Source organism: Zonotrichia leucophrys, chromosome 3 (genome assembly GCF_028769735.1).
Source record: "Zonotrichia leucophrys gambelii isolate GWCS_2022_RI chromosome 3, RI_Zleu_2.0, whole genome shotgun sequence".
NCBI lineage: Eukaryota > Metazoa > Chordata > Aves > Passeriformes > Passerellidae > Zonotrichia > Zonotrichia leucophrys.
This window is the reverse complement of record NC_088172.1, coordinates 91039663-91061492: the sequence shown is the minus strand read 5'-3', so window position 1 is coordinate 91061492 and position 21830 is coordinate 91039663. Positions and strand designations below refer to the sequence as shown.

Genomic DNA, 21830 nt, shown 5'->3' with positions numbered 1-21830 from the left:
AAAACACCAAGCTGAGAATCAGGATAACCATTCCAATCCCTAGGACAGTTAAACCTGAAAAAACCCAAAATATTCAACAATTAACATAAAAATTTATGAAGAAGGCACACTGATTACAGCATGCAAGTTAGTCAAGACTTTTCAGACAGCCTTCACAAGAACACTTTGCATCACTGCTGGCCAGTGGTATTAAATTGATGCTCTATCAGACAATAAAATACATGCTGCCTTTCTCATGTGACAAATTTTGAGGGTTGGTGACAATTTTCAATATAAAAGTTTAGGATCTTTCACTCTGAAATGATACAAAGCACCTCTTTACATGTCACTGACTGTTTCCTCTCAATTATTTCTCCTCAAAGATACCAGACAGGATATCACCACCTAAAACAAAACTGAGAACTGGCATTTTAAAGTCTAGACACGATTTCCTCTTTTGGAAGCCTCCTCATCTCTGTACCTTCCCCATGTAACCACACTCTCAATGTGGCTTCATACAGACTTTCTGTATACAGACAACAGTTCAAAATAACATTTATTTCTGTACACCAGAAACATATGCTAATAACTTGCTTGATAACTACATTGAATTGTCAACCCTTACTTTTACCCCTCCACCTTTTCCTTCATATCTCAGGGAAAAGAGGGATGCAGCATGGATCATACACACTGCTGGAATGCCAGGACCTGTATCAGTATCTCACACAACTCCTTTAATCCACTATTCCTTGATATGCTTCTTTTGTTCTTGAAAAAATGCTCTGTTTCTGTGGTGACCTTGGTATTATGCTCTGCAGCTACAATTTTTTTAACTCCTGCGTGGATTCTGTGCTTTGCAATCTGTTCTGACTACAGGCTTTCACAAAGTATGACTGCATGTATTACCTACACATATATGCATTATCTGTGCATTGTAACAGTCCTTGGGCTGGTTACCTACATTTCATACTGCTCTCTGTATGTACTGCAAACAGGTTTAGCCTCTGTCTCCATTCAGACTGCAGTTTGACTTTTGTTTAGCTGTGCTCTTCAGCAATTTTACTGCTTTTTCATTAGGGGATAATTTTCACTTGCCTTCTACATGCACACTGCTATTTGGGGGGAAAAAAGCTCTGTTTCTCACTGTGACAGACTTTCAGTTTTGTCTGTCTGTTATCAATGCTGGGAAGTGTTTTGGTCTGAAGGACTATCACAGAGATGTGTGCAGCACTGCTTTGAAAAAGGGAGCTGAACAGTTGTGATTTCATTCTCATGATACAGGAGAGACACTGGGGGAACTGCAGCTCCATTTCCCTCTCCCAGGTTATATTCAGCAAAATGTGGATTCAAGAGGACTGAAATAAATTTGAATTCAGTGAATAACCATAAAGATTCTTGTTTCCCTGAAACTAGAAAACTGTTTTCAATCACTCTTTAACCTAAAGGACTTTAGACAATATAAAATACTTGGGTTTAGGATAAGCCAAAATCTTGATTTTAGCAAATCCTAATGTTAACAAAAGAAACTTTTCATGTTTCAGGTCAAACCAATCCAGTTTTGATTCAGCCACAAGATCAAAAGCAACACAGTTAATCATGGCTCTAATAACTTCTATTGCTACTCCCCAACTTGCTTACTAGTCAAAAACAAAATTCCCATGAATTCTTTTTACACTGCTATGTAAGGCTAGAGAAAATGGTCCCAGCTGATCTCTTGTTCTCTCTGAAGAAGCAAGAATACCCCTTTCTCAGGTGGTATTCCTCACAGAGCATTCAAACAACTTTCTGGGAGTTGCAATCTGCTTTCATTTCTCCCACTAGAGCCTACAGTAAATCTTGGGGTTTGGGATTCACAGGTTTCATTTTGTTTTGTCTGGCAAAACGTATTTGAGAGTGGCTTCTAGCAATACCAAGGGAAAAAAGGAAACACTTTCAGTAGGGAAACATCCCAACTGTATCCACTGATACACAGGCAGCATACCAAAGCATGGAGTGATGTGTGAGAATATAGAACATCACAATCTCTACTACTGCCCCATGCAAACCCATTTAAAAATTGATGGTGAAGTGAGCCTGACCAGAAGGCAGCCCCCAGATCTCAGCTGCAGACCTCTGAATTCAACCAGATCCCATGGAAGGTTACGGTCTACTTTAACACCAGAAATAATTCTCTTTCCAAAGATGCAAGGCACCAGGGAAAGACCACTGGCTACATTCTCCATCCTGCACACAGCCTTGGCATCATTGCAGATCAAGAAAGCTTTTATTTTTGTCACAGTCAGCAACAAAAGCTAGAAAATTAGTTCTACTGCCAACTATTCTTTCCACAGGCATCAAAACCCCAAAGGGACTCTGTGGACTCGTTGACTGCTTAGCCAGAAGCTTGTCTGGACTTCCTGGAACAGAGAGGACACTGAGGGGCTTTGCACCTTCAGTGGTTCTTGATGAAGTCAGAAACACACGTCACGAGCATGCTGCACTGGAGTTACACAATCAAATGAAATGCTGTACTGAGTACCCAGCCTCCTTCTCCTTACCATTCCCCCTCACACACACAGTGGGGAAACCTACTTCAACTGGTCCCTGAGATCCCTCAGGAACCCAAGTTTTGGTTCTCCATTAAAAAGGAAAGACTTCTTCATGGTATTCCCTTCTTCAGGGACAAAAGGCTCAAGGTCATTGCAGGCCTGAAGGCCTCAAGTCAGAAAAATGGCACAACTTGCCATCCCAGGGGCCAGCCTGCTTTGTACAGTGTGCCTGTGCTGGAAGAGGCACAGAAGTGACACTGGCCCCACACACAGCTTCTGCTGCCTGTGCCTGTAAAGGTGCCAGGGCTGGACACAGTCAAATATCCCAGTGTGAGGGGAAAGCCCGAGGGATTTTCAAGCCACAGCTGCTACACCATTTGTGCAGTGGAGAAAGGCCTTAGCAGGTAGAAAGATGCAGAAGGGGCTGGCAAAGGACTGAAAGTTTTTCCTTGCTGTCCTTTTCTAGGCAGTGGCAGATGATCTTGCTGTCTCAGGTGTCCCGAACAATAGCTATGGAGCCAGGCCCTATTTTGGTGGTAAAAAAGGAACTGGCTTTCTGGGGACAGCCAGAGACAAGCCAAGCCGGTTTCAGACTGTCATTTTTCCTACTGGCTCATTCTGCTCAAATCACAAGCTAGAAAAACTGGAAAGGTAAGCAGTCCAAATTAATGGGAACATCATGAACTGGTTTGTTTACACATTGGTTTAACTGGAATAGGGAGCACAATTCCAGCTTTGGGCCCTGGCTTTGCAGACATTCCCTTAACTCACCTGTCTACCAGAGAAAGCCATATGCAGGCCTGAATTATTCTTGGTCTGTCCCCCAAAACACATCACAGTCTCTTGAAGCTTCATGCCTGCATGGCACCCATGACTACAACTCTTATTATTGGATGGCAACATTCATATCCTACCAGCTCACTCTTCCAACTCCATATAATTAGAGGGGAAAAAAAAAACCAGGAACACCACAGAGAAGGAAGTTGTCTTTTTCCTCACACTGCTCTTCATGCATTATTGTTGCCATATCTTACCTGTAGCATTGCATTTGCCCACCAAATAGATATTTTTTTCTTGTGGAAGAAAAAGCAGTTCTTTGCAGTCCTGCAACTGGTAGGAAATAATCAATTTAAGACTAATGATTAAAAAATCCCCAGGTATATATTTATAATTAATTGCTACCATAGAGCAGACTTCACCAGATGCTCAATTGCATTTCATCCTTAAGAGCAAACAAGGGCTCCTGCAGATGAGACCTTTCCAGAAGAGCTGCTGCAGATGGGCAGATCGTGGTGTCCTGCTTAACTGCGCCTGAGACCACTGTGGTACAGTGATTCTGCTTGCTAAAAGCAATAAGTTAAAGTAAGCACCACAAAGGGAAAAGTGACATGAATCTTGCACATCATTCCTCTTAAAATTTTTTATTTAAAATATTTTGTAAACTGCAGGGTGGGGCCACATTCTGCAGACAAGGAAATTGGAGCATAGTGGCTTTGCTGCAAAACTCAGTGAAAGAGGGAGTGCCTGATATCCCTGCACACACCAAGGGCTGACCATCCTCACAGTATTCCATATTATCAGCAATCCCAGAGCGCAGCTGCTTCTGTGTGCACATTAGAAACCTGAATGAGAACATAAATGAGCCAAAGCGCATCGTACACTTTAAAACTACAGCATAACATAACTGCAAGTCATTGCCATTAAAAGTTTAAGGGGAAAAAAAGTCCCCACCTGCCAAATTCAGCTCCATGGTCTTCTGTTGAGTTTTAATGACAACTGCTGCATCTTGGAAAGGTGCTCAATAATAAGGGTGTACATTTTCCCTCCAGGACCAAAAATCAGGTACCATCACTTATCTACACAAAAGGCATACACAGGAAAATATCCCAAAGCCATGTGTCTCATGCAGCAATCAAAATCTTGGACAGCCTCTGCACACATAAATTTGCTCTTATTACAATATATTTCAGTTGGTCAGCATGCTAAAAATCTCCACTCAAGATTCCTGGCTTTTCCAATTAAGCTTATAGACAAAAAGTCTTCTTTTTTTTTTTTTTTTTTTTCCTTTTAATGACATTGCCATTTATTGCAAAGCTATGATGAGTTCTTATCTCATTGTGGTGCCCTGTGGTAACTCATTATTCACTGAACTTCACTTTTGATGTATGATGAACAGCAACATATACTTCAATAGTTCTATTTAAACTGGCCCCACAGTTGAAACAAACCATTCCAAGAACAGCACTGCATTACACTCAGAAGGGCTCAAAAGTTTAGGATATGATATTCTACAGTACTCATAGAGCTCAGTATCTTCAAGCAGAAGTTACTCAAGCTGATGGATCTCTCATTAAGTCAAAGTTCCTCCAAACGAGAAGAGGATAACTGATAGTCAGAGATTACCAGCACCATCACAGTGAGAGATCACACTCTTTGTGGCCACAGCCCCAAAGCCTGACAGGGCTCATCCCCCACAGCCCAGCACGCTCAGAAGGCTGCAAAGCAACCTCAGCATCCCTGTCCCAGAGCCCAAAATTCCCCCTCATTCATCACCAGGTCTGTCTGGTGCTGATGGGTAACAGAGCATTGACTGCTCCTTCTAAGCCACAGCTGCAACACAAGCTTTCAGATTTTGTGTAAGATGGAAAAACAAGAGAATGCACAACAACAAAACTCCCCAGAGGCAGAAAACAACACATGTACTAACACAGCTCCAGGCCTCTCCCCCACCCCTCCAGCTACTCTCCAGAGGGTAAAGTGAGATGTCAGGACATTTCCAGTAATCAGCAGCGCTGCTTGGATCAGGTTCTAGGCTCTGCCTAACATTGAAGGGATTGCCTTGAGAATTCAAAATGGCTAAAGGTGCAAAGTCTAGTTTGGGATGTTTAGAAATACTTTGGAAAGTGAAATAGGTTCACTGGCCTGGCCTGTTCCTAGCAGCTTCCTACATCAGATGCTGCTGGCACCCTGGTATTTCAGGGGAGGAGGAGCCAGATTCACATGTCCTAAATTGCACCTAAGTCACTGTATCTTTTATTTCCTTCCATCTGACTCCTGGTCTTCAAGCACAGAGCCCTAGGCACAGTTTAGATCATGGGAACCTGGTCTTCAGCCTCTCAAAAAGTGGAAATACCCACAGCTGACCTGGGCTAGAAAATACCAAACACTACAGGACAAATGACAGCTGCTGAGTGCACTCATACACACATGGCAGAGCAATTCTTCTGCCTCAGGGGTCCCCAGACTGTAAACTCTGACCCATGACACACAGAAAAGCAAAACTGCATTTATACACATGGAGCATGTGTATAAATGTCCCAGATGGACACTGCAGGTGAAGTGTGCAATGTGAACATCCTCCACTTGCTGACAGTGCTCTGCAGGATCCAGAGGCCAATTCTCAAAAGAAGAGACTGAATGTAACACCCCTCATCCCTGATACCAATGTACTGCATACTGAATCAAGCTACTGAAATGTTTCTGAAAGTATAGGGAGTGTTACTTCCTTTCCAAAGCAGCAATGTATCAGGAAAGATCATAATCAGATCACATCTCAGGCACAGGTAAGAGAGATGGCAGAGTTAACATATCCAATCCTTTTCACATGCAAGCACACACCCTGAAATAAGCCAAAAATGCTAATTGTGTTTATTGCACCATACTATAAACAGCAATTATGAAGGCAAAGAAAGTACAAAGCATCTCTGCCTGAAGGGTCTTCTCTGGGCTATCATGTATCTAAAAAAGATAAACACAGAAGCTTGAGATATAGCCAAAGAAAAGCTCTTCCAGATACAAAGTCCAACAGTGTGCCCTAATATGCAAGAGTATTTCACTCTCCAGGGCAGAATGGCTTTCTGGGACATTTTACAGCCCAGATCCAGAGCAGCTCCCAAAAAGCACTTTGGGAGGCAGCAGACAGGGATACACAGTGTTCAGCTTCAGTGGCACGGGAGGGTTTCACAGTCCCTGCTTGCAACCACAACAGCTCCAAAGGAAAGGGGCATGGCTGTTCTCACCTCAGAACAGAAGCCCTGCTGCAGAAAGCCTGCAGACCCACCAGCCATCTCCCTCTACCCCAAACCCAAAGTATACCAAGGAAGAGGACAGTACTTTGAACTCCTGAGGTCAGCACGTCACTGTGCAGAGTCAGCTCATAAGAGATGCCAAGAACAGGGCTGCATCTTGAACCCACCCTTTGCAAAGAGGCAGAAAGGAAGTTTCTCCACCCATACACTAAGGCAAGAACCTGTCCTTCAAAAAGCTGAAGTGCTTCATACACAAGGCACTAAGCAGCCTGCATTCCCCATGCAGCACAGCAGGACTTGGTGCTCTCCAGTAAGACAGGCTGGTGATTTCCTCCCTGCCATTCCCACTGTGATCCAAGTCAGCTGAGGTCCTGCAGTAGCAGTGCCCTAAACCTCCAGACTATCCTGCGTGAGGTGGAGAAATCCTCTCAGCTCCTGCAGCAAAAATGAGTCTGCCTTGCTGAACAGACAGTGGTGAAAAAGCAGAGCAGGAATGGGGGGCAGAGAGGATTTTCCTGTCTGCAGAGGCACTCCCCAGGCAGGAAAGGCCACTGGGCCCAGCTCTGAGAACAACTGGTCCAAAACACAAGCTCATTACTGCACCAAAGACCTGAGGTCAGGCAATGAATCCTGGACGCTCCTACCTCATCTCCAACCCCTCTTCAAAAGAGGGAAGCAGCAAAGACATGTCCAGTCCCACGGACGTGTATTTGTTGACTTTCAAGAGTGTCCCAAGGAGCTTCAGCAGAAGAACACCCAGTTTCTACATTTTAACTACATACAGAGCTGGCCACTGCTTGCAAGACAAAGACATTCCCAGTCATGGTCACGAAAAGAAAAAGGTAAGAATTGAGTTGTTGAAACAGGGCACTGAGATTTAGGAGCACTTCTTTCTACTGCCTGTTTTGACACCACATTAAACACTCCTCTACCCAAAAAAAAGCACAGTAAAACCCTTTCTTGACATCACAGGAACACTTAAGACTAAATTAATTGATTCAGGCCTTGGCCTTCTTGCAAATCAAGTGAAAGACAAAATATATGCAAGATAGCTTACATGAACAACAGATGACATTTTTAAAAATCAGACCTTTTTCCTTGTGCACTCAACATTACTATGTTTTTCCTTGTTCTGTGCAGAGTATACAAGGTAAGAAGCAAAACAAAGTCTTCTCCCACACTTGATGTTACACTGGCAGTGCCAGATGCTTTGCTGCCCATCTTCCCACACCTGGGGACATTCCATGAGTACCCCATTGCTCCTTTTCACCCCATCTCATGCTTAAATCAAGGAAAACAGTTTATCAGTGTTATTTCCTCTTCCCAGTTTTGGGGCTGCTGAGGAGGTGCCACAAACAAAAGCCAACAACATGCAACTTTTTCGTTTGCATGTCCCAAGGACTGGCTCTGCAAACTGGTGCCTGAAGAACCAGCACATTGCAAATCATTATGTTTCCAGTGGCAAGATGGATGGGAAAAGTGCCAGCCACTTGCTATAACCCTTTTGTCATGCCAATTTCTGGCTGCTATGAGGATGTACTTTAGATACCTCCTTAGAAAAGAGCTCTGCATCTCATCCTTCCAGATGGAGGAGGAATGATTCATACACACATAAGCATGCTAGAATGATGGCTGAAGAGAAAACATTTTCTTTATGTTTTCTGTTTTGCATTACAGGCATGCTTAGGGCCTTAATCACAGCAAAAAAAATGAACTGAAGATGATGACACTTTGTGCCCCAAAGAATGCTTGTGCAAAACCCCAATGCCACTTCTCCCTGGCCATGTCAAGCCTCATACTGCATGCACACACCTTTGTGCCTCAGTCCCCTGCTCTCCCATCTTCACAGCATTTCTCTGCACAGAACATGACCGAATAACTCCACTTACAAAGCCACCACATCACACAGTCATAAATACAGGGGAAAGGATCCAAGAGAGAGATCAGGAGTTGGGAGCTGTAAACTGACCACAGACTGACTAGCAATGCAGAAGAAAAGCAAAAGGACCTCTCTGTTTTCCAGACACACCAAGTGCCTGTTTCTTTCCTGGAGGCCACTGCAGACATCCTCCTCCCCATCTTACCTGCACAGCACCTCTGCCACTCACTCGCACTGCTCTCAAAGGCCCTGCATCCTTTGAATCCTGTTCTGCTGCTCAGCACTCAATTCCCACCCATTTACTCTCCTCTGGCCTCTCTGATTTGTGAAGTCCTGGGAGCAAAAACTATCTGTAAGCACCTGGAAAGTACCTGAAATATCCCGAGTCCTACTGCAAATAAATAAATAAACAAACAGCAGTGCACAGTATGTATATTAAGCGAACCATATAACAGTCATTTCTGACATCAAAAATTAGGACTGTAGCTTCTTCCTACAGACAGTGGCAGTAAATCCACACTTTGGGGTTCATCTATGGACCAGGAGAACCTTCAGATTTGCTTTCTCTGCTACTCACCTCCCTCTTTCCCCCATCACATTATCCATTTCTGGAATCCATGCATCACTTTTTATTATAAATTATTCTAATCAGGGTTTGCGGCATGGCAGAAATCCAGCATAACCTTCAGAAATATACATACACACTGGCTATATAGCTTCTTTATTTCATAGGAGCCTTTCAAAGGGCCTGGTACAGAGTCTGGGAGGATGTGGCATCCTTTTTCAGCAGCATCCCTGTGGTGGTGACCCTTTCCTAAAGGGTGCTAGATGCATTCACCAACACTATTTCCTCTCTTTGTAAAAATCCCTCATTAAAGCCAGGAAAAAGTGTTCAAGCAGGAATTTTTCCTCTGCTGTTTTTCAGGTTGAACCAGTGTGACTTAGGGGTGGCAAAAGAGAGAGAATATCTGAGGTCCAATGCAGACCCTCTTTCCCACTTCATCCTCTCGTGAATGGGAGGATGTAAGATAGGCTGGGTAATTGCTCCAGCTCCTTCAGAATCAGGGCTCCAGTGGGAAAGTCAAAGGAAAAATAAAAAATAAAACAAAAACCACACAAAACCCCCAGTGACTATAAGGACTCTCAACTTTCTTTGGGCAAGGAGCACAGGCTACTTTAGTAGCTCTTGAAAAAATCCCTACACTTTGTTCCCTCACATCGCAATAGTTCCAGAAGGAATCTGGATCTGTGGCTTTCCCATAAAACTAATAAGGAGGTTCTGAACCCCAGACTGGGGAGGTGCAATAAAAAAGCCCCACAACAACAAGCAATTTAAACATAGAACACTACCATCTTGTTAAATAATATGTTAAGAAGTCATCTGCAAGTCTGTCTTGGCCAATGAGGGACATCAATCAGGAAGATACAGTAATACTCTCTAGCATGCAATTAGTCTCTGCTGTAAGCACTTTAACTCTGGATTTCTTGGATTATATTGTTGTTTGTAACAACTATTACTGTTGCTTTGTAGGAGTGATATGATAGCTGTCCAAGCACCACAATCAAATTATGCTACCAGGACATTTGGGCAAGGGATTATCACAGCAAAGGAAATGGATTATCACAGCTTTTATTCTGAACAAGGATAAGAACAAGATGAGATATCATTTTGAACATGGCAGGAGGGACAGAAGAAAACTGTATCTGAGATTTACTTTTTTACCTCCTCCCTCTTTTGGATTTTTCAAGATTGGCAGATTTTGTAGCATGCCTATCTGAAAAGAGAGAAGCTGTCTTTTCTAGAATTTGTGCTGAAATATCTGAAAACAGAATAAATTAAAAATATTCTGAATTAAAGGACAGTTAAAACAGCCTCCTTGGATTGGCTGAATGCCAGTTCCTGGGCATTTTTCCACTGCATATCTGCCACTACTTCCCTCACTTGACATCAGGCAACAGCCATCACCTCCACCAGGCCTAAAGACCTCAGCTCTGTTCTGAAAGTTTCCTATCAGATTTGTTTCCTCTCACAGGAAGGGGGATGGCTCACCTTCCTTCAGTTGAGTAGGTTCAGCAAAGAACTGATATGCTCTTTTAAAAAGTTTTAATTGATTAAAGGTTCTCTAAAAAAGGCTGCATCTTTGCCTTTATTCATTATATCATTTTATACCTTAGTTCTCACACTGCATCTCAAAACAAGTGTTAGCTTTTTAACTTCACAAATCTTGTTTGATTTTTTTTTAAACAGTATTTTGGTGTCTTCAACACATGTACATACACTTTTGGTGCAGACCCTGATTCTGATCTCAATTTCTTTGGCAACAGCCAAACATTCCAGACAGGATGAGGGAAAACACACTAACCTTAACACTCCTGTGATGCAGTTTGAGAGGCCATTAGTAGCTATTACATATTACAGAGGAGGAAAGACAAAACTAGAAAAGACGGCCAAATAAAGAGAAGCAGAAAAACAAACTAATAAAAAAGAAAGTGAGCTCTGCAAAGGATAGAAGAAGAAAAAACCTGCTTTGCTACAGCACAGGGCACGTGCCTGGAAGCTGATGACACCTGGGTATAATTTCTGGCTGTGGCCCTGGCTCCTCCCAGATGACTGCACCGACTCAAGTCACACCTCCAGCAGGCTCTCCCTTCACAGGGCAGCAGGGGTGAACCTTTGCCTTGCTGAGGACAGAGCACACCAAATACTATTGGCATGACACACCTCAGCATGGACCTTGTGATTCTATAGGCAAGCAGCAACACCGGTAGTTGATTAAGGCTAGCAGGAACAATAACAAATTGAAAAAAAAAATATCCAGAAAGATAAAAGAGAAAAAGGCATCCACAGGAATATCTGACTTCATTTGACAGGTGGAAATCAGGGTGCATTTCTTTTTTCTAATAATAATACTGAAATTAGGTAATCCAACATGCAGTATTTTATTTTGCTCCACAGAAAATACATGAATATAGATTTGCACATTTTTGAGAAAAGTACTCCAAGGTCTCAATGCAGTTGTTTTCAGAACTAATGCTTTAACCATATTAGCAAGGCTATGACAAGACCACAGAGTAACTACAATTCCTTCTCTACCTAGAACCTGCTTTTTCAGAGTCACAATCACTACAGTAATTTTGCAGTTGTGAGAAACTTTACCCTTGTTATTTCTTGGGATTCCTCCCCATTTCAAATGGTAGGAGCTAAAGAGGTTTTGTTGTGGTTCAGCTAAGATCTCTTTATATTTTTTTCCAATCTCCTCCCCCCCCCGTATTTCTGTGCTTTTTAACTGTCCTTAACTGGACACACATGGGCAGTGCCAGATATGAAGTACTGTGGATCACCACAGCTATGGGTAAATATTTTAGAGAATCAGGAATTTAATTGCAGATCACGTTACTCCAACATCTCTGCCCTTCCTGTCACTTCACCTGCTTGTAATCATTAGAAAGCAGAGTGTCATTTCTAAGCTGTAGTTGAGCACTAAGAGCACCACGCTGGCCTTCCCTAGATCTACTTAATTAGTGATTAGCAGAAACAAAGCATAGGGAGACTATAAACATAATTTTGCCAGTTTATCAGCAAACAGGTTTAGGTTACCAAAGAGATAAGAGTAAGGCTGCTATTTTATCAGTGCTGCTGGACCCCTGAGTTTACCTTTGCTGGGACCACGCCTCCACCAGAATTCCCTCTGAAACGTCACCATGAACCACAGTATTAATTTTGCAGGTTGCTGATCTTTAGTGTTGCCTGCATCGTACACTCAGCATTTTGGACTGCTTCTCTTCATACAAGAATGTGCTCCACAAGGCTTGTGATATCTGAACTCTGTCACACAGGCTGCTCACATGTCACAGAACAGATGCTCACCACAGCATCCTTGAAGAAGCTGCAGGGTTGGACCTTCTTAGCTCCAGAAAGTCCAGCAAACCCACCACAAAGGCAGAGGGGTCCCCCAAACTGCACCTCAGCATGAATAAACCATTTCATCAGGAGTCACAGCATACAGCTACATTAAAACAGAATAACTTGATGGTGAACTTAAGTTTCATTTCAATCAGGAAGAAGAGAAGAAAAAGCGAAGCCCTTGGATTAGAAGACAGCCGTTCCCATTTACAGCTCCTCCCAATTAAAATGTTTTATATAGATCATCAGAACTAATGCATTGTACATGTTCCACAGCGTGCAACATAAGGCTGTTGGTCTGTCATGTCTCTGTAAGAGCTCAGTGTGATGAATGATCTGGGTACTTGTCTCTCTGGTATAAAAGCAGGAGAAGCTTTGAGACAAAGAAATAAAGGCCAATGCACATCATACATCTTACAGTGCTTAATATCATTCCTCCTGACACACACCTCTGAAAACAGTTAAGGTCACTCTCTCTCTTATTTAGAATGTGGATTTCAGCATCAGTATCCTCCAAATCCTTGGGAGAACTTAATTTAAAGCAGAAACAGGAATATCAGGCACATAGAGCATTTGGGCTACAACAGACAATGCCACACGAGCATGTCATAAGAAAAATAAGTGACCTTCCCCTTTTGCCTCTCCTGACAAACAGACGCACCTGAAGCCACTTGCAGGCCAGGATGTTAGTGTGATTTCTGGAAGACAATCTAATAAATAAAGATTTAAAAGAGTTTTAAAAAAGCAAAACAAAACAAGCCTGACTGCTGATTGCCAGAACTGAAAAACCTGCCTTTCCATATCAACTAATGCTTTGGCAAGCCTACATGAAAGGCAGACAAACAAATAGCATATCTTCCTTTTAACATGGAATCTGCAATAAGGAAAAGAAATCAGCATTTTATTGATTTCCATAATGCCATCTCCACAACTTAACAAACTCACTCAGCTGCTAATGCTAATTCACTGATGCTATGGTGCCTTCCCATATAATTATACACCCTCCACTTCGCTGAGCCCCAGGGCGCTGTTTCTAACTTTCCAGAGGACCACTGCACCAAAAGTAGAAACAAAAAAAAATCTCTTTTATTACCCAAAGCAAACTGCAAACCAAATTTTCCTTATTTAAATGAGAAGTTAGAGAGACTTGATTTTTAAGACAGGGGATAATCTGCCAGTCTGCATATATTTGCAGATGTCATATCACAACAACCAATTCCCATTTAAACTCTCCCCGCCTCTATTATTTTTCTTCCTAAGAGTACACAAGAATACAACATGCAAATATTGGAACAATTTTGATTTCCAGGGAGAAATTCTAAAATAATTCTCAGCTCAGAAGGGTTTCAAGAGGGTGATTCGGAATCAGACATGGAGACTTTTGTGGATGTCGCTACAATTAACATTGTGAAAAAAATTATAAAATGCTACCGTTGCTACAGGGATGTATATTTCAAAGATATCTTCATTAAGCTTTTATTTTAAAAAGACAACCCTGGAACACCTCCTAAACCAAATTCTCTGAGTCTAAAATCAAAAATGTCCTAAATAATTAATGAATTAAACTCTGCCATTTTTCTCCATTTCTCAAAAAAATTCAAGCAGGCAGCTTCAGTATATTTTAGTGAGAGTTTAACTCAATTAGGGACGGCAGAATATGGCCCAATTGATCTTAGTACTGTCTATCTGGAAAAAATGTAATGGAACTCTGCAGTGTAAACACACTCCCCGAATGACTGTACCTGGAGTCCCCTTTCCTGCTCCCCCTGTTTGCCCTGCCTTGATAGCTCAGATCCAGCCATACTCGGTTCACCACATCCATCAAGATTCAGTGTGCCATTTGAGCTAATATAACTTGATTTTGCTATGGTTTCCCATGCATATATTAACTTGGAGTCGGTTAATCAATTTCCTTCGAGAATGGTGAAATGCGTGGATTTTTGTTCAACAAACAAACAAGTTGACAGTATCAATACAGAGTTGGAGAGCCTCTAAAAACAATCTAGTTTGCATAATTAATGTTAATTACAATAACATCTCAATCAGTGACACAAAGGCTTAGCAATGAACAGAGTCATAGGAGGAAGTCGAAACATGAAACAAACACGCAGGGATCTTGTCTTGTTCTGAAAGAGTATCAAACAAACTTTCAAGAGATTTATAAATAAGTACAGAAAGGCAGAAGACAATTCTACTTTGTTGGACATTTTCTTTACACGCTGCTTAGCACAGAGCTTTCTTCTGAGACTGTAGTAAGACAGTGGATCTGAGCTAAAGATAATATTATCTTTCTACAACATCACATCCAAGTCATTATCAACTGCTTTAAAGAAAACCAGCCGAGGGCCTGATCCTTGTGCCAGCGATTCCAACAGCAAACACTTTAACAATGCAATGTGAATGTTTGGGGGGTGGGAGCGGTTCTAGAGACAGAGGGGAATTAGGAAACAACTCCAACTTGAACACCGCATATAGGTGTGGAATCCCACAGGCGCAGAGGAATGCCAGGACAAGATAATTAATTTTTCACCAATCTTTTTCCTACTTGCTGTAGAAACAAGGGAAAGCCAAGCACACAGAAAACTTACCTGCCCGTTTCACTTGGCAGCACAGAAGTCTCAAACAGGGGTGTTTTGCTACGGTCACTTAACAAAGCAGATTTACATTTAATCCTCAGAAGTTTTCTTCGCGGCCCAAGGAAAATATAGTTATCCAGCAGGTTGTCATTTCAAGGCAAGGGAATAAAACAGTGATGAGGAAAACAAGCGCCACTCCAGCTCACCCAGACTGGCAGTGTAGTACACAAGGAGTCACAGAGGCATCGCAGGGAGCACTTGCGCAGTGAAGTGCCACTCACAGTGAGTAAGGGCGCTGTAATTGGGACTGATGAGGGGAGGAATCACGACTTGGCACGTCATTACTACAGGGGCCTTCCTCAAAACGTGAGTTTCTGGATTGCTCCTCACATTAATGCAAATCTGCTCTGGTAATGAAGTTACACTGGTGCCAAGCCAGCTCCAGAGGAGAAACAAGCCCACTTCATACTGATTCAACAGACTGCAGTTGAAGGACTCCTCCCCATAAAGGCAAAATTTCGGAAATTTTCAGGTTATGTTGGGCAAGTTACCCCTTGGGAAAAGGACTGATGTTCTATTTCATCTTAATCTCACAGCTGATTCATTTTTGTTTCCCTCCCTCTATTTACAGATAAAAGCAAGACAAGATTTAGTAAAGATTTAATTTTCTCTAGAAATTCACTAACCTTCTGCATACACTGGAGTGCTCACTGAATAAAGCCATTCTTTATTAGGACTTATTTACAGGAGTGCTTGCCTTTTAAAAGAGAAACTTCATGTGGAGGATTTCCAGAATGATGCTGGCCTTTCCTCTTAACAAAAAATCAGTAGATTTATTTTTCAGATGCCTGAGAGAGATGATTTTGGAGCCCTGTGAGGTTTGGTAAACCTTCAATTCAGCAATTAGTTTCCATATGATATAAATTACAAAGATCGAGCAATTAATATTAATAAATAAACCTGGCAGAGTACTGAGGCTTTGGATGCCCTGTGCATGGAAGCACTGCTGTATTTGCTGGGGTTTTCCATGCCTCTGCTTTATTTTAGCTGCTCTGTACGTACAGCACACGACAACATACACCACATTCATGTTCTAAAAATACATTGAGGGGAAAAAAAAAAAAAGAAAAGGAAAATCAATAGCAGTGAAACAGAGACATAACCAGTTCACATCAAGCGCTCCCAACACCAAGCCAAAAACACCAAAACTCCCCGCTGCGGAGCACGGCTTTCCCCTTCCAAACACGCATGTTCCTGCCACGGCAAGCGAAGCCCAGGTAATAGCGAAACACCCAGCACTGACAGGCTGGGGAGAGGATGGAGCACCTGGAAATACAAAAGGTGCCTTTCCTCGCTTTTCCAGCACGGACAGTGGCCAGAGCCCGGCATGGAGGGGCTGTTCCACCCGAGCGGCTTTCGGGATACCCGCACGTCAACCATCACCACAGCCTCAACCAGGGCGGGGAAGATAACCAAAATAAATTCAAAATTGCACTCGCCGGCAGCACGACACGCACTAGAAGTTGGCAATGATGCCGGGGGGTTATACCAATGGGTTTTTTCCCCCTTCTTTAGCAGTCCGAGCGGGCAGCGCCAGGCTGCGCCGGGAGGGGAATGCCCCAACTTTGGAACAGTTGTCGGGGGCCGCCCCGGCCCGCGCCCCCGCACCCCCAGCCCCTCAGCGAGCCCGGGAGGGCCGAGCCCGGCACTCACCCGCTCCGGGGGCTCCGCGGCGAGGACCGGCGAGGGAGGCGCCCGGGGGAGCGGGGGCTCGGCGGAGAGAGGGGCCGCGGGGGAGGCGAGCAGGCGGCGGGGGGGACACGCGGGGAGGGATTTAAACCGCGGGGAGGTCAACGTGAAACCAGCGGCGGGGGCGGCTGTGCCCGGCTCTATCCCATGCCGCCGCGGCGGCCCCGGGCGGCGGCCGAGCTGGGGAGGGTGAGCCGGGTCGGCAGGCGGCGGGGAGGATGTGACACGGTGACAAGTGCGGCCCGCCAGCCCTGTGCCGGGGGAGGGGGGCCGGGGCAGCCCAGGCAGCGCCGCCCGCCCGCACACGGCATTGACGGCGCTGCCGTGACTCACACACGGGAGTTGGTCACAGGGCGGCACCGCGCGGGCGGGGGCGGGGGGAGCGCCCCGCCCCCCGCCCGCCCGGCAGCCAACAGCGCGCCGCGATCAGGTAGATTGGCAGGGTGAGCGGCCAATGGGAGCGCGGGCCGGCCGCCGGCGGCGGAGCGGCCCCTCCGGCCCTGCGAGTCTTCTGAGGACACTCCGCCGCCAAGTGCCGGGGAGGGCCGGGGGGAGCCCCGCGGGGCGGGACCCGCTCGCCGGCCCGGCCGGCGGCCAATAGAAAGCGAGAGCCGGGTTGATTGGCGGGGCGGGTGGCCAATGGGAAGCGCGCGGGGGCGCGGCGGGGAGATGGTCACGCAGGGAGCGGGGGCGGCGGCCGCGGGCGGCGGAACCACGGCGGGGCCAGGCGGGGCCGGCGCCTCCGAGACCCCGGGGAGGGGAAGGGCTCGGCCCGGAGCCGCCTGCCGAGCGGGAGGCGGCCGGGGCGGATCGGGGCTGGCCCCGGCGCCGCCAAGGTCGTTTCCCGCGGGAGGAAGGAGAGCGGGGCCGGGGCCTGGTCCGGGGGAAGCCGGGGAGGCCCCGCCGGCGGCGGGGTAAAGCCGGGGAGGGGGCTGGGGGCTTCCCTCGGGACACCGCGTCTGCAAGTGGCGAGCTGCGGTTGCTGCCTGTGTTTGACAGGTGTCACGGCTCGAGGTCTCGGCTGTTTTCTGATTGTGGCAGGGTTTTAGAGAACAAAGCACATCCCGGGATCCCGTACGGTGTCAGAATTTAACCAGGTGAACGAAAAAAAATTGGAGCAATAGCAATTCCTCTCTCCTGCTGCTGGGGGGGGATTGACAGGTAGGAGCAGCGTCAGTGGTGTAAAAAAGCAACGCTGTTATCACAAATTATTAATATTTGAGGAATTTATTTTGGGCACGAGGAGGAAGTAATGCCCAGTAGGAGTTTCCAACAAATATTGGAACCTTACCAACATTTTAATCCCCGTGAAGGAAATGAGATACTCAAATTGTGTTCCACCTCTTCAGCTCTACGTACTAACTCTTGTACTAAGACCTGCTTTTTGCAGTAAAAGCGCAAAACAGCTGATACATTTCTATAAGGTAGTGAGATAACAGAATAAGGGACTACATTGATGTTTTCACAGGCTGAAAAAATACAATTTTGTTTGCTTTAAGAACTTGTTCCATCAACAGACTGCTATAAATACGGATTTTTTCCTTATTTTGACATCCACAGTAATTGAAAAGCTGAAAAATGGTAACCTGCAATAATTTGTTCATGTTTTTTGCTTCTGAAATGGTGGGACTAATTACAGTATTTTCCTGCTTGCTTTTATGGAAATCCAAGGGAGTTGGAAGGGAGAATTCACAGTTCCTCATTTGAAGCAGGAATTGTTAAACCATACGTTAAAAAAAGCTCTCAGATTTGTGCCTTAGCATCTAAGGCCCCATTCTGCCATCCTTGCCATAGTGTCTTGCAAGAAATCCAGGATGGACAGTACACAAATTGCTCTAATATAAAAGGGGAAGAAAATAAGACCATTAAAGCCATCCTGTCAGAATAAAAAAGGGAAGAAAAAAAAAGATGGTGGGAGTAAGTTTTTCTTTTTGACTAATCTTTGGGAATAATGATGCATGTTTATAAGTGACTCCCATCTTTGAATTGATAACAAAAGCAGAGAATTTGGGATCTGTCATCTTTTCCCCCCCTTGCCATTACCAAGAGGTTAAAATACTTGCAGGGTTCTGCATCCTTCAGCAGTGCTCACACTGACTCATGCTTGGAGACTTCTGAACGCTGCACTGAGGAGGGCTTTGCATCAGGTGCTGTGCGATTTGGCAAACAGAATGAACAGAGCCTTCACCATTCAATGATAAAACCCCATATATATACATATACCTTTCTTCAAAGAACTGAAAAGGGTGGGAGTCTCAGGGCAGACAGTTGTGTTTTTGTACCTTCTTTAGCAGCAATAATCTGACAGAATTGACACAGAAATTGGGCTGGTGAGTTTGGGTACGATTGCTTGTGGCTGGTGAAAGTCTAGAAGCACTCATCCTGTGTACAGCCTGGCACAGGGGCTCTGCACACCCTTCAGAGGCAGCAGCCGAGGGAATGTTTCACATCAGCACGGCACTGCAGCTTTCCCAATATGCAGCAGGGTTTTTGCAGCGCTGGCAGGGAAGCAGCAGTTGTATGAAGGCTTTTATTTTAAAGTCTCAATTTCACAGCTACAGAGAAAAGTTTGGAAATGCAGTCTGCCTGCCTGCCAAAGGTGATTTCTGGCTGAGGTGGTTTGGGTTGGGTTTTGCACGTTTGGTTGTTCAGGATTGCTCTTGCTTCAGCTGAACAGAGCTAAGCTGCTCCTCAGTGAGACTGGGCTTAGCAGTTACAGCATTTCTGCCAAGCTGCTCCAGGAGTGCTCACAGGTGAACTGGGGCCTCATAGTCAAGGATCAGCTCTGCAGGGATAGTTGGTGTCCTGGCTCAGAGATCCAGCAGCTCTCCCCCTGTAATTTGGGTGTGGGGCAAAACTGCAGGAAGTGTGTCATGGGTTTGGCTCTGGCTTCTCCTGAGGGAACCAAACCACAAAACACAGAGCAGAGGGAGCTCGGGCAAGCAGGTCTGCTTGAGGTGTGCAGTATGCCTGGAGCTGGCCTTGATACAGAAGCTTCATACAGCTCTTCCACCCTTGTGAGCAGGCAGTAATTCCCCTGAAGCTCCCGGGTTTGAAGCTTCAAAGCCTGAATCAGTTCAGGGTCTGGCAAGATGGCCTGACCGCTCCTTGCTCACATCCATGCACATCCCAAGCAGTCAGAAATCTTTGATCCCATGCAGGTGCCCTGCTGACATAAACGTCACTTTCAACTACGCCTTCTAGGGAGTATCAGAAAGCATCTATCATGTTGAGGGGAACAATTGCTAAAAATATTTGTTCTTCTGAGCATAATTGAGATTATTTTGTTGATAGTTTCACACAAAGACCTTTGGAGCCTGACGTTTTTTACTGCACCACAGCTGTTTACAAAATAAGATTGTTTAGTTAGTTATTGACCTTAGGGAATACCTTTAAACACCTGCAAATACTCACTTTTAAGTGAATAAAAGCAGTGAATTTCCTTCATCTATGTTTACTTTTTGAACACATTCCCATCAATTAGATTAGTGGATAGAAATGTTTATGGAAAGATTTTTTAGCCCATTTTAGTGGGTATTCATGGAAAGCAAAATTTTATCTCAAAAACACAGTCATCTTACCAGGTGTTAATTTATATTCTGGGAATGCAAACCAGTAGTACGTGTCTGATTTGTTCAGGATTTGTAGCTTTGCTGTTTATCCAGTCTTGTCTCCTTTTCTGCCATCCCGATTCCTAGCCCTCTGTGCCAGGCATGGAGAACTGAACATTTTATTTGTTCACTTCACACCTTCTGCATTTCCCTCTTGAACAGAGGGCTTCTTTCTTGAGCAACAGTGAAACTAAACCGCTATCACAAAGCAAACTTGGGGCCCTGGAATATAAAACCACTCCCTGCAATATTTAAATTCCTTTGGAAACCATCCTCTGCCACAGGCCTATAAACATTGTCCAGCTGCAATGAGTGTATCGATTCTTGGAAACCAGCTGTATTTAGCAAAGAAATAACAATTCTGTGTGCTGAAACAGAGATAATTGCCATTTTATAAATTTCATTTAGATGTTGGGTGCTTCTGATCTACTACTCTGTGAAGTAGAACTGGGAACAAAGGTATGCCAGTGTAATATGCCTGCTTTTTTTAAATGACATTTGTCTTTCTAAGTAGTTATGTGAAAAGTAATTGGTTTATTATAGGACAAACAATTTGTCTTGTTTGACAGATTGAGATTTAAGTTTAATGTCATTAGTGCCATCACATAGTCATGCTCATGTGCATTCTCCAGAAGTTTAGCATCACATTCCCAATCCCTTTGCTTTGCAAATGACCAGGAGAGAAGATCCAGAGCTCTTGTTGCAATAAAACAGACCCTCCTTTATGTAAAGGAAAAAAAATCTGTAATGTTTTATCCCCAAATCATGCCACTTACACACAATTGTAAGCTGCTCTTCACCTTGGACTGTGTTCTATTGGTTATAATGTTTTCAGCTGTCCAATGTCTGTCTCCCCACACAGCACTGCCAAACACCAACTTCTCCCATAATTTTAAAACTCAAATTACTTTACTGTTATCTTTTAAATGCTTCTGCTCATGCAGCTTTATTGCCTGGTTTACAAACATTTACAACCTAATCCACGAATGCATAACACATTGTGTTGCTTGTATTATTCCACTACCAGAAGCCACATTACATTTAGTATATTAAAGTACAATAGTGTTGAGTCCAAGGTTGGAACTGCAATTTAAATATGGAGTTTGTCCCCCACACGTTTATTGTAGAAATTAGCAGAACTTTTATGTAGAGCTCTGAAATGCCTAATGGATGCTTGTGTAAACTTGCCCAGCCATGGGTGCCACCTGCAGCACCTCAGCATTACCAGTTGTCATCTGACTGCAGCCCATCCAAGGCAGAGCCTGTGTGGTTTTTCCTGCTTAGGAGTGGAGTGGCACAACTGCAGCACTGGCAAAAATGCCATAAATGATAGCAGTGAATCAAACACATTCCTCTGTGGAATGCCAAGGGTCAGGTACTTGTAGCAGGATTGCTTTTGTGTGATCCATGAGAACAAGATTTACTTCTAAGAAACCCCTGGTGAGAAAATTTCACACACAAAAAGCAGAGGAAACAAAGCTGTATGTGGACCAGGATGCTGAATTCAAGAGTAAGTTGCATCTTATGAGGTTTTTGTCCAGCTTAAGTTGGAAGTTCCTCAAAATCAGGATTTTAT

At 44.4% G+C, this 21830-nt stretch overlaps 1 protein-coding gene across 5 annotated transcripts in view; it reads right to left on the bottom strand.

The window, feature by feature from the left end:
* The window catches only part of SERTAD2 (SERTA domain containing 2), a 77361-nt gene extending 60403 nt beyond the window's left edge, over positions 1 to 16958 (bottom strand). For 3 of the 5 annotated variants that reach the window (XR_010439642.1, XM_064709227.1, XM_064709231.1), the window contains exon 1: positions 16608 to 16958. The gene's annotated coding sequence lies outside the window, so the exon portion shown is untranslated. Of the gene's footprint in view, positions 1 to 14906; positions 15304 to 16607 lie in introns of those variants that run through there. The other 2 variants (XR_010439643.1, XM_064709228.1) reach the window with 2 other exon arrangements.
* Between the last annotated feature and the right edge of the window lie 4872 nt (positions 16959 to 21830).